The 16,932-nt window shown below is 43.9% G+C and overlaps 1 long non-coding RNA gene across 1 annotated transcript in view; it reads left to right on the forward strand.

Annotated features, from left to right (window-relative positions):
- The window catches only part of LOC146797328 (uncharacterized), a 99,568-nt gene that overhangs the window by 26,839 nt on the left and 55,797 nt on the right, over positions 1-16,932 (forward strand). The window contains exon 7 of the long non-coding RNA XR_014968471.1: positions 13,134-13,216. This is a non-coding gene — a long non-coding RNA (uncharacterized LOC146797328). The remainder of the gene's footprint in view (positions 1-13,133; positions 13,217-16,932) is intronic.

Below are 16,932 nucleotides of genomic sequence, written 5' to 3' on the forward strand. Positions count from 1 at the left end.
CAGGACCTGTGGAGCACCCAACACACGTAAAGATTATCTCCCTTGGAGTGGAGGAGTCACGCCCCTACATTCGTAGGTACCCCAACCCTGCAAACTGGTCTGCTGATCCCAAGCTCCTGAGGAATCCGAAGGGTTCAACAACACATGTGGTGGTTATCCCTAGCTCCCGAGGCTTGAGCTGCCCTGTCACCGAGTTTGAGGTCAGAATACCTCGTGAGGGCTGCAATAATTGAACCCCTGTGCACCGCATACATTTTAAATTGCTTATGCTTGTTGGTGACAGTGCATTGGGCTCCACGTAGCCCCAACCTCCGGCAACTTCTTCCACCAAGATCTTCAGCCACATCTCTTCGTGGGCACCGTGGCCTGCTCCTTTTGGTGAGCTGCTCAAGGTCCTCTTGCGACTCCTGTGCCTCCAGCCTGTGGGTCCAATTGAGGGTCATATTTGATTTCCTTGGGCTCCCCTAATTGCTTGGCGCCTGCTCTGACTCCTCTGCTTGTGGTGAGTCTCCTGGACCTTGCTGGTCCAAACCATACACTTTCTTGACTTCCTGCGTGGGTTGCATTTGCCAAGGCTTGTTGGTGCTCCAGCCGGACACCGACCCCCTCAGCTCTCGACATCTTTTGTGGGACAGCTCGTATCTGACTCCTGGTCATCCTCAGCTTCGCCTGGGCCTCACAGCTACAGAATCAAGGTCACCATCAACTATCCTGAAGCACCCGATATCGGTGGGCATTCGTCTACCGAGCCCCTGGTCACTCCCAAGTGATCCAGACTCTGTCCCCTCTGCTTTCAGGTACTTTCCATCACAAATCCATGTTTGGATTTCTCCCGACACTTTCTCCTCTTCCAGCAGCGGTACTTTCCTGAAGTCCTCCATTGGGTTTGACGGCGGTTTCCTACATCACTTCACACCTATGCACTCGGCTTCCCTGGGATAGGTAACTTGGGCACTTCTGTATCCAGGGTGGGGTGGCTCTCCAACCTTCTGTCTTCCACTGGGTCTCTTCAGGGTCCACTGGGAAGGGTCCCTAATCTTTAAAATTCAAACTGCGACTTGCATATAGACTTGCATGGAGCACGCAGTCGTGTTCACACACTGCACACGCTCTCCGTGGGGTCCCTGTCTACTCACCTTGGGTGGTTCTGTGGATCCACAGCACTTCTATGTCCTCTCGACATCGTCCTGACTCGAGTTGTGGTTCTTATACCACTGTTCGAGGCATATGAGCTGCAGATTATACACTGTGCATAGATCGCCATCTGGTGTTGGGCCCGGATGTTTGCAGTTTGTTTTTCCTCTTGGAAAGTCTTTGGGAGTCACGAGGTCGGTGACTCCTCCTCTGGTTAGTATTGCGCATGGGCTTCGGCTCCATCCTCAGATTGTTTTTTTCCGTCATCGGGCTCGGATGTAAAACTTCGCGCTCCAGTTTCGAACTTCCTAGTTCACCGATCGACGCATAAATCCTCGCTCATCGAGCTTCTTCAACGACATAAATCATCTTATTAATCTTCTCTTCGGCACTTCTTCGATTCCGGTCGTCGACGGCGGCCTTCGGGCCTATTCCGGCTCCGGTCTCGGCTGATGGAAAGAACTCCCTTCAAGAAGTGCCCTCGATGTGGGTCCAAGTTTCCCCACACCGATCTCCATGAGGTGTGCAACCTCTGCCTCTGCCCAGAACACGAGGCCCGAGACTGTCCCGCCTGCAAGTCTTTTCGCTCAAAAAAGACGATTCGAGATCGACGGGCTAGACGCAACATGGCGCACTCCTCGACCTCCGCTCCAGTCGACATCTTCGGGGACGACGTCGAAGCTCCGGGACAGCAGGACATCGAACAGGAGGACGACGACCTCATCAGCGCTTCCGAGGCAGACGACTCAGATGTGGAGGACATCACCCCGGCGCAGCGGGTCGTGAGTACAACTCCCCCTCCCCTGCCCACGCCGATCCTGAAAAAGGCTTCGGTCACACCTTCGCCTTCGGGCCTGGGTAAGACCAAGGACACTGCTTCTGACACCCCACCTCCGGGCCCGGTGAAGAAGCTTTCTAAGCCTTCCGGAAGCTCGGGCTCGAGCCAGCCGGCTACCGGCGCCGACACACACTCTTCAGCACCGAAGAAAAAATCGGCCTCCACCTCCACACCGACCTCGACACCGAAGTCTTCGGTGCGAAACCTGCTTCGGTGCCGACCAAACATCATAAGACTCTCGGCACCGACGCTCCCGTGCCGAGACCCCCTTCGACACCGACCAAAAAACCGGAGGTTCCCAAGAAGCACGGTTTCGACAAACCTAAGAAGCCGCCGGCCCCGAAACAGTCGGCGCCGACAGATCAACCGGGGTCACAGGAGCTTTCACGCCGGATCCTTTGCAGAAAACCCTCACCAAGGATCCAAAGACCGGACACTTGACATTGTCTTCCAAAAAGAGACACTTGGACAAGCCGGCTCCACCTCCACCTCCGAAGAGAAAGGACATTGCCACCTCTCCTTTCAGGGTGCCTTCCCCTCCTCCTTTACCTCCTCCACCCTCTCCACCTCCACCCCCTCCACCTCATCGTTCCCCCACCTTGTCCCCTATCCCGGGCGATTTGGGGGACCCTTACTTTGATCCAGCAGATGCGCCACAAGATCCCACACCTACTGGATCCCCAGACCCATGGGATGATTATAACAATCCGGACATCCAAGATGTCCCACAGGATGACCTTTATCCATCTAGGCCATCCCCTCCTGAAGATTCCTTGGGTTTTCACCACTTGCTACAAAGGGCGGCACACTACCACGGGGTGGAGTTACATACCGACCCAGTGGAGGAGGACTTCCTCCTTGACACCTTCGATGATACACATAGGTCCACTGCCATTTTACCTATGATAAAGGGCGCAATTAAACATGCCCCTGAGGTTTTTAAAGACCCAGTCAGAGCCAGGGTCCTAAGCCCTTGGATAGAAAAGAAGTACAAAGCCGCCCCTACAGACCCTTCTTACATTAAGGGCCCTGCACCATTAGATTCCCTTGTGGTATCCACAGCCAGGAAACGCTCAAATTCTCAGGCGTCAGGCGAAGCACCCCCACCTGATAAAGAGTCCAAGCTCCTAGATGCGTCAGGGAAGCGCACTGCGTCACAGGCAGCCAATATATGGCGTATTGCCAATACGTAAGCACTGTTGGCACGATATGACAGGGCGCATTATGATGAGCTAGAGACCATCATGCACCATCTCCCTGAAAAGTGCAAGACTAGAGCTAATGAACTTATTCAAGAGGGTAAAACAATAACTAATACCTCGATACGATGTGCCCTAGATGCGGCAGATACAGCCTCCAGGGCTATAAACACCAGTGTCCTCCTCCGTCGCCATGTTTGGCTCAGGGTTTCAGGGTTTAAACCAGAGGTTTAAGCCTCTATACTAAATCACCCATTCGACCAAGATCATCTATTTGGGCCTAAAGTAGATGAAGCCCTCGAAAAAATGAAAAAGGATACAGACACGGCGAAATCCATGGGAGCCCTACAAACACAGACTCCCAGGCGCTCCTTTCGCCGTTCTTCCTTTCGGGGCACGGGCAGAGGCTACTCATCGGACAGTGCATCCACATCCTATAAATCCCCCCCTCAGTCTACCTTTACAAAAGGTTATCAAAGAGGTGGATACAGAGGCAATAATAATAAGGGCAGAGGCAAAACAAATACCGCCCGCTCTGCCACACCTCCTGCCCAATGACTTTCCCCCGCTCTCTCCAGACCATTCCACTCCGGTCGGAGGCAGGCTACAACATTTCACGTCTGGGAGACAATCACCTCAGACAAATGGGTGACACAAATTATTCAGTCAGGGTATTGCCTAGAATAAACATCTACACCCCCCAACATTCCACCCAGGCACCGCCCTATGTCACAAGAACATACTGCGCTACTGACACAAGAGGTGGTCTCCCTCCTCGGAAAAGGGGCAATAGAGCAGGTCCCCATAAATCAACAAAATGTAGGGGTCTACTCCCTGTACTTTCTGATTCCAAAGACAGACGAGACCCTAAGACCTATCTTGGATCTCAGACCTCTAAACACTTACATTCATTCGGACCATTTTCACATGGTAACCCTCCAGCAGGTTCTTCCACTTCTCTCCCAGAACGACTTTCTCACCACTCTGGACTTGAAAGACGCGTACTTTCACATTCCAGTACACCAATCTCACAGAAAGTACCTCAGGTTTGTGGTAGATGGACACCACTGCCAGTTCAAGGTGCTCCCGTTCGGGGTAACAACAGCACCAAGGGTGTTCACCAAATGCCTGGCAGTAGTGGCTGCACATCTCAGACGACAGCACATTCACGTCTTCCCCTATCTGGACGATTGGCTCATAAAAGCCACGTCCTACCAACAGTGTGTGCGCCATGCCGCTGCTACAGTCCAACTACTTCACCAGCTAGGCTTCACGGTGAATCATCAAAAATCCCACCTGGTACCATCGCACACAAAACAATATCTCGGTGCCACCATAGACACCTCAAAGGCTATAGCCTATCCCAATCCTACCAGGATTGCAAAAATACAGGCGCTGCATCAAAAATTCCTATCCCAACACTCTCTCCCAGCAAGAGTGTTTATGCAGCTCATAGGGATGATGGCCTCTTGCATCTTTATAGTGCCACATGCAAGACTCCAAATGCGCCCACTCCAAGAGTGTTTGGCGCACCAGTGGAACCAGGCCCAGGGGCAACTGACAGATCTGGTGTTGGTAGACGGTCGCACCCATCGCTCTCTGCAGTGGTGGAACACCACAAACCTTTCCAGAGGTCGACCGTTCCTGGACCCGGTCCCACAAATAGTCCTAACAGCAGACGCATCGCTCTCCGGCTGGGGAGCTCATCTGTTACATCTCACAGTACAGGGCACATGGACGCCGCAACAGAAGCTACTCCACATAAACCATCTGGAGTTACTGGCGATTTTCCTTGCCCTAAAATCCTTCCAGGCGCAGATTTCAGGCAAGGTAGTCCTCATTCGCACAGACAACATGACTGCCATGTACTACATTCAAAAACAGGGGGGCACACACTCTCCACAGCTCTCTCAGTTAGCACAGAGCATATGGAGATGGGCAATTCCACAAAAGATTTTTCTCCTAGCCCAACACGTCCCAGGAGTACAAAACACCGTGGCAGATCTGCTGAGCAGACAGACACAGCAGATCCACGAGTGGGAACTTCACCCACAGGTTCTTCACCCGTTCTTTCAAAAGTGGGGGCATCCACACATAGACCTATTCGCCACCCACGAAAACAAAAAATGCCCAAGCTTCGCAGCCAGATATCCACACCCATTGTCAAAAGGCAATGCGATAGGGAAGAAACTGGTCAAACAAATTTGCATACGCCTTTCCACCTCTCCCACTAATTCCATTAGTGGTCTGGAAGCTACAGCAGCATTCCCTAACCCTAATCCTGGTAGCTCCAACATGGGCCAGACAGCCGTGGTACACCACGCTGCTGGAACTCTCAGTGGTACCACACCAAAAGCTACGCCTCTCACCACGCCTCCTAACCCAGAACCATGGAGAGATCAGGCACCCGGACCCAGCTCAGCTCAACCTTGCGATCTGGCTCCTGAGGTCCTAGAATTTGGATACCTTAACCTTCCCCCTGATTGCATGAACATTATCAGGGAAGCTAGACGCCCTACTACTAGGGCGTGCTATGCAGCAAAGTGGAAGAGATTTGTTATTTACTGCCACAATAACACGATCAACCCTTTAAATGTATCCATACAACATATTATATGTTATTTACTCCATTTACAAAGGTGTAACCTAGCATATACCTCCATTCGGTTACACCTCGCTGCCATTGCTGCCTATTTACAGAACAGACAGCACCTCTCACTTTTCAAAGTACCTGCCATCAAAGCCTTTATGGAAGGTCTCAAAAGAGTAATTCCACCCAGAGTGCCACCCTCACCTGTTTGGAACTTGAATGTAGTTCTCACACGGTTAATGGGACCCCCTTTCGAACCATTACATAAGTGCGAGCTGCAATTCCTCACATGGAAGACAGCTTTTCTAGTGGCCATCACTTCCCTCAGATGGGTTAGTGAAATACAGGCACTCACTATACAGGAATCTTTTCTTCAGATGCATCACAACAAGGTTGTACTTCGCACCAATCCCAAATTTCTACCCAAAGTCATTTCTCCTTTCCATCTAAACCAGTCAGTAGAATTACCAGTCTTTTTCTCCCAACCCCAAACAGTTGCGGAAAGAGCCTTACACACACTGGATGTTAAAAGGGCTTTACTTTACTACATCCAGAGAACACAACCTTTCAGGAAAACCAAACAGCTATTTGTTTCCTTCTCCCCACCACACAAAGGCAACCCTATTTCCAAATCAGGGATAGCTAGGTGGATTGTAAAATGCATACAGATTTGCTACCACAAAGCAAAACGGACACTATTGGTTCCTCCTAAAGCCCACTCTACAAGGAAGATAGGGGCTTCTATGGCTTTCCTAGGGAACATACCACTAGATGACATCTGCAAAGCAGCGACATGGTCAACACCACACATCTTCACTAAACATTATTGTGTTGATGTGCAAACCAAGCAACAAGCTAGTGTGGGCCAAGCTGTACTAAAAACACTGTTTCAAACAACTGCAACGGATGCCGGTGGTCGCCGCTAGGGTTGGGTACTGCTATATAGTCTATGCACAGTGTATAATCTGCAGCTCATATGCCTCGAACGGAATATGCTACTTACCAGTATGCATCTGTTCTTGGCATGTAGAGCTGCAGATCTATACACGCCCACCCGCCTCCCCGGCTACCTGTATCCGTTCCAGTCTTATCTTATTTAGATACAATACACATGGGTTTCTTTACTGTTACTACTACGCTCCATCTTTCCCTGCTGGCGAAAAACAATCTGAGGATGGAGCCGAAGCCCATGCGCAATACTAACCAGAGGAGGAGTCACCGACCTCGTGACTCCCAAAGACTTTCCAAGAGGAAAAACAAACTGCAAACATCCGGGCCCAACAACAGATGGCGATCTATGCACAGTGTATAGATCTGCAGCTCTACATGCCAAGAACAGATGCATACTGGTAAGTAGCATATTCCTTCTAAGTATATGGTTTGGTCCACCCCAGGGACCTGCTGTGTATTAGCTTTATTTACTGTGATTTCTTTGCTAAATTATTGTGTGCTTTGTGTCTATCTCCGTGTGGGAGATAATGTAATGTACTAGATAGTGTTATATAATAAATACATATTTTCATAACTACTGTGTGATTCTTTTTTCATTTAATCTGTACTATAAGATTGCATTCTGGTAAAACAAGCTGCTTCACACTCCTTCAAGACTAAGCCTGAAAGCTGCTCTCCACATCTACAACTTGGATAGCTTTCTTAGGTTGTCTGAGACCTCTTAAATCACCATAAGGGTTGTCTGGACTGGTGCAAGGTGCCCAGTTGCATAAGTGGATATCATATACCAGGTCAGCTTCTCACAGTTTAGTAGTATAAACATGTTTTAGCAGGGGGTTTAGTAGTATAAGCTGATTGTAGTGGGGTTTAGTTCTATAAGCGTGTTTTAGCAGACAGATTATTTACATAAACCTGTTTAGCTGGGTTTAGTAGTATAAACCTGTTTTAGTGGAGGTATTGTAGTATAAACGGGTTTTAGAGGGGGGTTTAGTAGTATAACCGTGTTTTAGCAGACAGCTTTTTTACATAAACGATTTTTAGCTGGGATTAGTTGTGTGAACGTTTTAGCAGGGATTTAGTAGTATCAACCTGTTTTAGCGGGGGATTTAGTAGTGTAAGCAGGTTTCAGCAGGGGGTTTAGTAGTATAAACGTGTTTTAGCAACAGGTTATTTACATAAAAGTGTTTCAACGGGGGATAGTAGTGTAAAAGTGTTGCGACAGGGGATTTAGTAGTATAAGAGGGTTTTTAGAAGGGTATTTAGTGGTATAAAGGTGTTTAACAGAAAAGTACTCTGCACTACTCACAAAGCTGTAAATTTAAAGAGACCGGTCTTCCTACATATGAGGCTTAAGAATTCTGTCAAAAAAGGACACAACTTGGCAGATGTACATCCCAATTCCACGCTACAAGAATGAAACCATCAGTAGCATCTCCACCTCCAAGCCTCTCAATTACTGGAACTCACTTCTGGCAAGGATACGAGCCATCGATAATCACCTGGAAGTTCTGGCTCTCTGCAGGCGAGAAGGGAATAGTGTCAAACTGCAGCACCACCAGAAAGATAGAACTCTCGAACCCTCACACTAGCCTGTCTACATCAAAAACTCACGACTGAGCAGTGTCATCCCTTTATCATCTAGTTAACGAAACAGCTAGTAATAACTCCAACCCTACAATTACCTTAGCAAAAAGGGTTCATCGACTCGAGTAAGAACATACCACACTTTAACCCTAAACAATTCTACAGCCAACTGAGGAGTCCTTTATCTTTACTAGATAATTTGCATACTGGTAGAGACCTTCAAACATTTCAATGTTTGTCTTACTCTTTCTGCCGTCTCCACCATCCCAAGTGAATGAAATGTTCTAATAGCATTACAGCCCTTCTGCCTCAGGCTATAATGGTTGTTTAAGGCCCTGAGCCTCATTGTGTGTGTTCATGATAGACTCAGGCCTATGATCTGGGTTGAGATGTTATTGCTCGCGGTAGCAGACTAAAATGTGGTGTTTGGACAAAATATCGAGTCCAAAATAGGGTAAGGACAAAAATATTGTGTCAAGAATATAGAGGACAAGAATATCATGAAGGTGAGTTTCTATGGGGATCACTGACATAACATCAATCCATAAACTACCGAAACGCAAAAATATTGGAAATTAAATATCGATAACAAAAGTATTGAGTCCGTATACTTAACTATAAAAAAAACAAGCATCAAGAACACAAATATTGTTGCTAGAAATATTGATTTTTACATATATCGAAAACAAAAATATCGGAAACAAAAATATTATTTCCTTTAAATAAACATATAATATAATGCATCAACAAAATATATACCATTCACACCCAAAAATTATATATCTAAAATACATACAATAAAACCCTCCAAAAAATAGCATTAACTAGAAGCATTGAAACACCAACCTAAAATATACATATATATTCAATGTTTGTAGTTAATGCTATTTTATATATATATATATATATATATCAATTATCCGATTATTTCTCCTCCAAAATAATCAAGCAGCACACCAAAGGATTCTTTACAATCGGGTCTCCTTTCGTTTACAATTGGTTTAAAAACATTTTAAACAGCAAAAAGGGACTGATCCGATTGGCATCCACCTTCACCTTTGTTTCTTTTATCACCAAAGGTGGTGCCATCTTGGAGTAGCTTTGTTATTGTGTTTTGTTTTATGCTGATGCTAAAAAACAATCATTTAATTCACAATTTAATCCTTTTACTCTTCTTTTTTCTCAAACTAACCCTTGTAGGGAATTAAAACTTGATTACTCTTATTATAAAGTGCAAGTGCATATTTACAAAATATATATATATATATATATTTATATATATATATATATATATATATATATATATATATATATATACACGATCCAACCCTACTCCTCACAGAAAAGGGCACGCACACGAAGAGTGCTGGGTTAAAAGGCATTTATTTCATTGAGCCTCCTCCGACCCAGTAGCACAGAGAGAACGCGTTTTTGGCTGTCGCAGCAGCCTTCGTCAGTCTAGTAATCGCCATTTATAGTCTACATGAATGTATAGACACAGAAAACATACTGCTTTCATTTTGGAAATTTAAAAAGACACACTCCCAGGAAGCACGAGCCCTCATATGTAAATACAAATAAATAAGAATTATATGTGTTATATACACAAAGGATGGTCAAAAAAAATTTATAACCCCTTCCCTGCTCATGACGGAACCACTCCGTCATGAGCCACGGTTGCGCTGTGCTCATGACGGAGTGGTTCCGTCATGCTGCGGCCGTTGGCCGCCGCTCCGCCCACGCGGCGCTAATTCCCCGCCTGTGCGGGCGATAAGCGCAGTGGGCGGAGACGGGACGGAACCACTCCGTCATGAGCACAGCTCAACTGTGGCTCGTGACGGAGCGGTTCCGTCACAAGCACAGCGCCACCGCGCTGCGCCCAAACCCCCCCCCAGCGCCGCGGCGGAATTCCTGCCGCGGTGAAGGGGTTAAAGAAAATTATAACATCAACATGTAATCATGGTGGTCTAAATGCATTGTGCCTGATCCAATGATATGCACCTATAACCTGCAGAATGCGTCTATGAACCCACCCTAATTGCCTGAGGTCTTCACTTGTGGCTTAAATGTTCTCAAAGTCTCTTAAATCATGATTTTTAGCCGCGTACAATGTAATTAAAACATTCCTAAATAACAGTCTAATGAATTGCGCGATTATAGTGCAACAAAATAATGGAAGTAATTACAATTGACTATCCCTTTGATCGGATTGGGAGGCCACTCAAAGCATTAAAGGTGGCTAATGTGAGGATATGTTGCGGCATGCGCTGAACTGATGGTATCACTGAGATAACTATAACTCGCGCGACCGCCACTCTATCACAAGGATGATGTCATCAGTGATGTCATGAGTGATGCCACTGACCATGTCATGAGTGATGTAATATGTGACGTCATGAGCAGAGGATTGCGGGCGTGCGAGTTATAGTTATCTCAACTAACTATAACGGGGGAATTTCATTGGTTTTTTTACGAGTGAAATATCCACCTAACTATAACATGTGTGAAAACTATGGGCCCGATTCACAGAACTAACTTAAGACAAAATCCTAAACTTACTACCATTTTGGTATTCACAGAAGGCACTTACTCATTTTGGTATTCACAGAAGGCACTTACTCATTTCGGTATTCACAGAAGTTAGGAGTCCTAACTTTAGGACTCCTAAATGCCTTCTGTGAATACCGAAAGTCTTAAGATTAGGATTTTTCTCAATTTAGTAGTCCTAAATCTAAATTTAGGACTACTAAATTGCGAAAAATCCTAATTTTAAGACTTTCGGTATCCACAGAAGGCATTTAGGAGTCCTAAAGTTAGGAGTCCTAACTATACTACTACTAAACTGAGAAAAATCCTAATTTTAAGACTTTCGGTATTCACAGAAGGCATTTAGGAGTCCTAAAGTTAGGAGTCCTAAATTTAGGACTACTAAATTGAGAAAAATCCTAATTTTAAGACTTTCGGTATTCACAGAAGGCATTTAGGAGTCCTAAAGTTAGGAGTCCTAACTATACTACTACTAAACTGAGAAAAATCCTAATTTTAAGACTTTCGGTATTCACAGAAGGCATTTAGGAGTCCTAAAGTTAGGAGTCCTAAACTGAGGACTACTAAATTGAGAAAAATCCTAATTTTAAGACTTTCGGTATTCACAGAAGGCATTTAGGAGTCCTAAAGTTAGGAGTCCTAACTATACTACTACTAAACTGAGAAAAATCCTAATTTTAAGACTTTCGGTATTCACAGAAGGCATTTAGGAGTCCTAAAGTTAGGAGTCCTAAACTGAGGACTACTAAATTGAGAAAAATCCTAATTTTAAGACTTTCGGTATTCACAGAAGGCATTTAGGAGTCCTAAAGTTAGGAGTCCTAACTATACTACTACTAAACTGAGAAAAATCCTAATTTTAAGACTTTCGGTATTCACAGAAGGCATTTAGGAGTCCTAAAGTTAGGAGTCCTAAACTTAGGACTACTAAATTGAGAAAAATCCTAATTTTTAGACTTTCGGTATTCACAGAAGGCATTTAGGAGTCCTAAAGTTAGGAGTCCTAACTATACTACTACTAAACTGAGAAAAATCCTAATTTTAAGACTTTCGGTATTCACAGAAGGCATTTAGGAGTCCTAAAGTTAGGAGTCCTAAACTTAGGACTACTAAATTGAGAAAAATCCTAATTTTAAGACTTTCGGTATTCACAGAAGGCATTTAGGAGTCCTAAAGTTAGGAGTCCTAACTATACTACTACTAAACTGAGAAAAATCCTAATCTTAAGACTTTCGGTATTCACAGAAGGCATTTAGGAGTCCTAAAGTTAGGACTCCTAACTTCTGTGAATACCGAAATGAGTAAGTGCCTTCTGTGAATACCAAAATGAGTAAGTGCCTTCTGTGAATACCAAAATGGTAGTAAGTTTAGGATTTTGTCTTAAGTTAGTTCTGTGAATCGGGCCCTATGGTTTTTTAAGTGAATATATATAAATATATGACCAAAAATATCAAACTAAATATCATATATATAAAATCAAGCCTAGAGTATGGGGGAAGTGGTTGGGCCAATAAATCTATGGGACTGCTCGAAGGTGGGAATGCCGCTGTTGCTGCTGCTATGTAATGATGTACTGTATCGGCTGAGTGTCAATGTTTTGCAATAACATTATGGAACTCTGCTGAGCAAAATTTGTGTTGTATTGTTCTTCGATGCTCAAAATCAATCAAATCTGTTTATCAAAAAAATAAAAATAAAAGCCTAAATGAGCGTTTACAATAGAAGGAAATTAACTAATAAAAAAAAAAAAACTATACTAAACCAATCATTAAAATGGTCCTATAGCCAACTTTAACCAGTAAAATCAAACAATTCAATCAACAATATAAAAGGCACACTAATTTAAATTACTAAATATCTCAAAAATGACAAACGCGACAAGACCAAGAAACTCTGCTCAATTCTCTCAGCAAACCACGAAAGAAGAGAGTATATACATCTCAACAACTACATAACCAAGTAATACTTATATTTAAGCTAAAACGTAACTGTTATGAAACTTGAAAACGTAAAAAAGCAAATAAATATGAGCACACGCTCCGACTTTTATCTTTTTACAAAGACTTCCTAAAAGAAAAAATCTACAACTTGAAAACCGATTCACTATCAGAATATAACAACTATTACAAACCAACAAAAAGAGATAAGAAAGTAAGTATACATAAATAAATAACAAGTTATAAGCTCATACAAATAACGATCAAAAATAAACCTAACCACCTCAACCTCTTACAAACCATCAACAGAGTACCATTTAAAATGAAACTAACATTTGTTTTTCATTCCACAGAAAGTAAAGTACCTGCTCCACATTAGAACACCCCCAACAGAAAAGCTGCAAACCAGTGCACAAATTCTCAACAACACATACATGTAAGTATACAATACAATACAGAAGTAATTGCATTTTATAAAATGTTAATAACAAACATGTAAAAGTTAAAATATAATATTTGTTTATACTATTACACATACAATGACAGAGGTTGCCAAATGTATAACTTCAAATAAAAGAAAGCAGTTACTATGGGCCTAATTATGAGTTTGGTGATTCTCGGCTCACCAAACTCAAGGTGGAGCAGTGGTGGTGGTCCAGCCACCACTGCACCAGTGGGCCACCCACTGGATTACACCTTGAGCAGTCGAACCGTCATGGCACCGCTGTAACCGTCAAGGATCGCAGATCCCTGGTGGTGACGCGGTAGTCTAAGGGCCACAAAATGCTTGGTGGTGCCCTGCGGCACCGCCAAGCATCTAACAACTTTCCTCACCGCCGGCAGTCTCCTGGACATTCTTACTCCATGAAACTGTTGGTGGTGAGGATAGAAAGTGGGCCCTACAGGGCTCTCTCATGGCCTTGTGCATGGAGGTGCATGCAGGGGGGCACCTGTTGTACCCCCTTGTGTGCATGCATCCCAGTCGTGCATGCATGGACCGCACAGTCCATGCCGTGCAGAAACATGCACTGGCAGTCCCACATATGAGCCTTTAAACTGCACCACCACAGCATCACCAAGCTGCCTGCCTACTAGACCACAATAATACTCGTAATCTGGCGGGTGGTCAGTGGCCCTGTTTGGCAGTGTGGGAGCGGGGTGGTGGCGTAGTGGCCTGCTTCCACGATGACAAACTCATATTCCAACCCTAAATTACATGGAGTACATCTACGGCCAAGAAAGAACATGATTAGAAGCTATAAACTGGAAATGTACTAAATATTATTCTAATGCATGCTATGGGAGGGCAACTGAAAAAAAGTTATATTGTATTTCATGTAAAAGAGCACAAAACAACCCCCCAAATGTAATAGAAATAGAGGTAAGAGAGATACTGCAAGATATGAGAAAGAAAACATCCTGAAAGATATACTACGTAGAGTCCCGAACACATAACAGGGTAACTACCACCTATCCCTACTTTAAAATGTTTAATTGCATGAACTAAAAAAGCCACCAGCGATTCCCTCCCTTCCCCTAGAAGATACCAAGACATACACATACCTGATCATCCAATAATTAACGTAAGGGAGCCTTTCCTTTTACATGACAACCTAAATGATGAGAAACAAATTCTAATATTCTCTACAGCAAACAATTTAATAAATCTTAGTCAGATCTGGATGAAGGATGGGGCCTTTAAAATCCCAAACCATTCACGTAAATATATACCATACATAGTGAATCTCAAAACACAAATATCCCTTTTATATATGCCATACTACCGATCAAACAAAGCAGCACTATGAGCTCTTAAATCATGTAAAACATAAAACAAATGGCTATTACCCACAAAAAATAATCATAGACTTTGAGCAAGCCATCATTCAAACAATTCTAAAAATATACCCTCACACAGCTCTACAAGGCTGTTACTATCATATCAACCAAAGTGTATGGAAACACCTCCAAACGCCTGCACCAAGGGCCAGATGTACGACCCGCCAATTAGAGAGTCGCAAAATGCGTCTCATTTGCAACTTGCAATTTGCGACTCGCTAATTGGAATGCACAACAATGTCTCAGACACTGTTTGCGATTCCTAATGGGGTCGCACATTGCATGCCTCGTTAATATTAATGAGGCTGGAGCAATTTGCGACCCTTTTAGGAATGGCTAGCATTCACAGGGATGGTGGCCTGCTGGGGTCAGCAGAACACCATGTCTGTGACTGCTTTGTTAATAGAGCAGTTTTTTTTTAATGCAGCCCGTTTTCCTTAAAGGAAACGGGATGCATTTAAAAAAGAAAAATGAAACTTTTCAGGTTCATTTTATTAAGGGCAAACAGTGGTCTCTGTGACCACTGTCTGCTCTTAAAAAATATTTTCCCACATACTCACAAAGGGAAAGGGGTCAGTGACTCACAAAATAGCATTTGTACATGCTATTACCGTTTTTTGCTGCTGCAAACGGGAGGATCTCCCGTTTGTGGCCGCAAAAAATGGTCGTACATCTGGCCCCAAGTGTAGAATATTCCACAAACAGCCAATTTGCCTTTGAAATAATAAAAAAAATGATAGCACTAGCCTATGTCTTTGTCACAGAGGTAGCCAACAACTAAAATTTGCTAATAGAAAGCCCTTTCTGACAACAAAATGAAGACACACGTAGTCGCCTAATTGACTATTTCGTAGAAAATTGGGTTGGCAGACTGCATCACTCCAGACACAGACGACAACCCAAATTCCAAATACCGTTCTGGAATGTTATGACAGCGCCTTAGCACAGGAAGCCAAAACAAACAATGCAGCGGAAGGATGGCACAATGCCTTCCAATCCACATTAGGCAGAACTGCAGAGCTCAACCTACACTATACACATTTACAGAAGCATTACAAAAAGAGGAACGCTACCAAGAACTAACAATGGAGCAATCTGTTAGCCTAATTGGCCGTAAACTTAGCAAACAAAGCAAACGATTTAGGACGTGCTACCATTTAAACTCAAACTCTTCATAAATAACAAAGGAGTAGATTACTTAGAAATCATAACAAAAAGCATATTATAAAATAAATCCTAACCTACCAAAGTCCTCAAACGATGACACACTCTAAACCAACATAGCAAATCTATTTTTTTTTAATAATAAATAAAAAAAAGATTAAATCTGACAAACAATTATTTAAAATTACAATGTTAATAAACACTGATATAATAACAATATATATATATATCAATTATTTTCAAATAAATGTAACCATCACTAACCAAATTAGACAAAAGCAAACCCAATCCATCACATAAAATAATTACAAAACATAATTCAACAATTCCACATAGCAATTACCTAAATTTGACATAAACAATATAATATCACCTTTCTTACCAAAATGAAAGAAATGGAACTAAGGTCCTAATTACGATGGTGGTTGGAAGGCGTTCGACTGCCATCGTATCAGGATGGAGACCACCCGACATGTAGTCGACAGATCCACCCGCCTTGTTAGGATTTGACCACCGTGAAGTTGGTCGGAAACATGCCTTTTTCAATTGCGGCTTGTGCTGTGGCATTTTCCGGGCCGCAGCAGAAGCACAATTGAAAAATGCATGTTTTTAAACAACCATATAGTGCCTGGCACATGTTGCATGGATGTTTGGGGGGGATCACATGTGCCCCCCAAACCCCATAGCGGAGGCCCACAGGGGACTGGGGCCCTGCTAGAGGCCCTTAAAGTCCCTTTCCATCTGCCTTTAACTGGCAGTCAGACCGCCATGTAAAGGCAAAGGAAAATCTCTACAGCGGTGCGTTAGCAGGCATTGCCCCCATTGTAGGGAATAGGATTCCGACCGCCGCCCCAACGAGCTCCTTGAGCTTGTGTGAGGCGGCAGTCTTTTCCCCTGCCCGATGCGCTCCGACTTCCGGTATCATAATCCGGCGGTCAGACCGCAGCCTCAGATGTCGGATGGATCACCACCGACGGCCTGTCTGTGGCGATCCGCCTGACATCTTAATAAGGTCCTAACTTTTCTGTAGCTGCATCTTTCTCTGTCTCCACATAATAAAAAATAGTAATACGCCAAAAATTAGATAAAGGACTCCAAAAATCCCCCCCAAAAATGTAAAAATATAACATATCCAATAAAAATCTCCCA

This window comes from Triturus cristatus, chromosome 9 (assembly GCF_964204655.1).
Source record: "Triturus cristatus chromosome 9, aTriCri1.1, whole genome shotgun sequence".
NCBI lineage: Eukaryota > Metazoa > Chordata > Amphibia > Caudata > Salamandridae > Triturus > Triturus cristatus.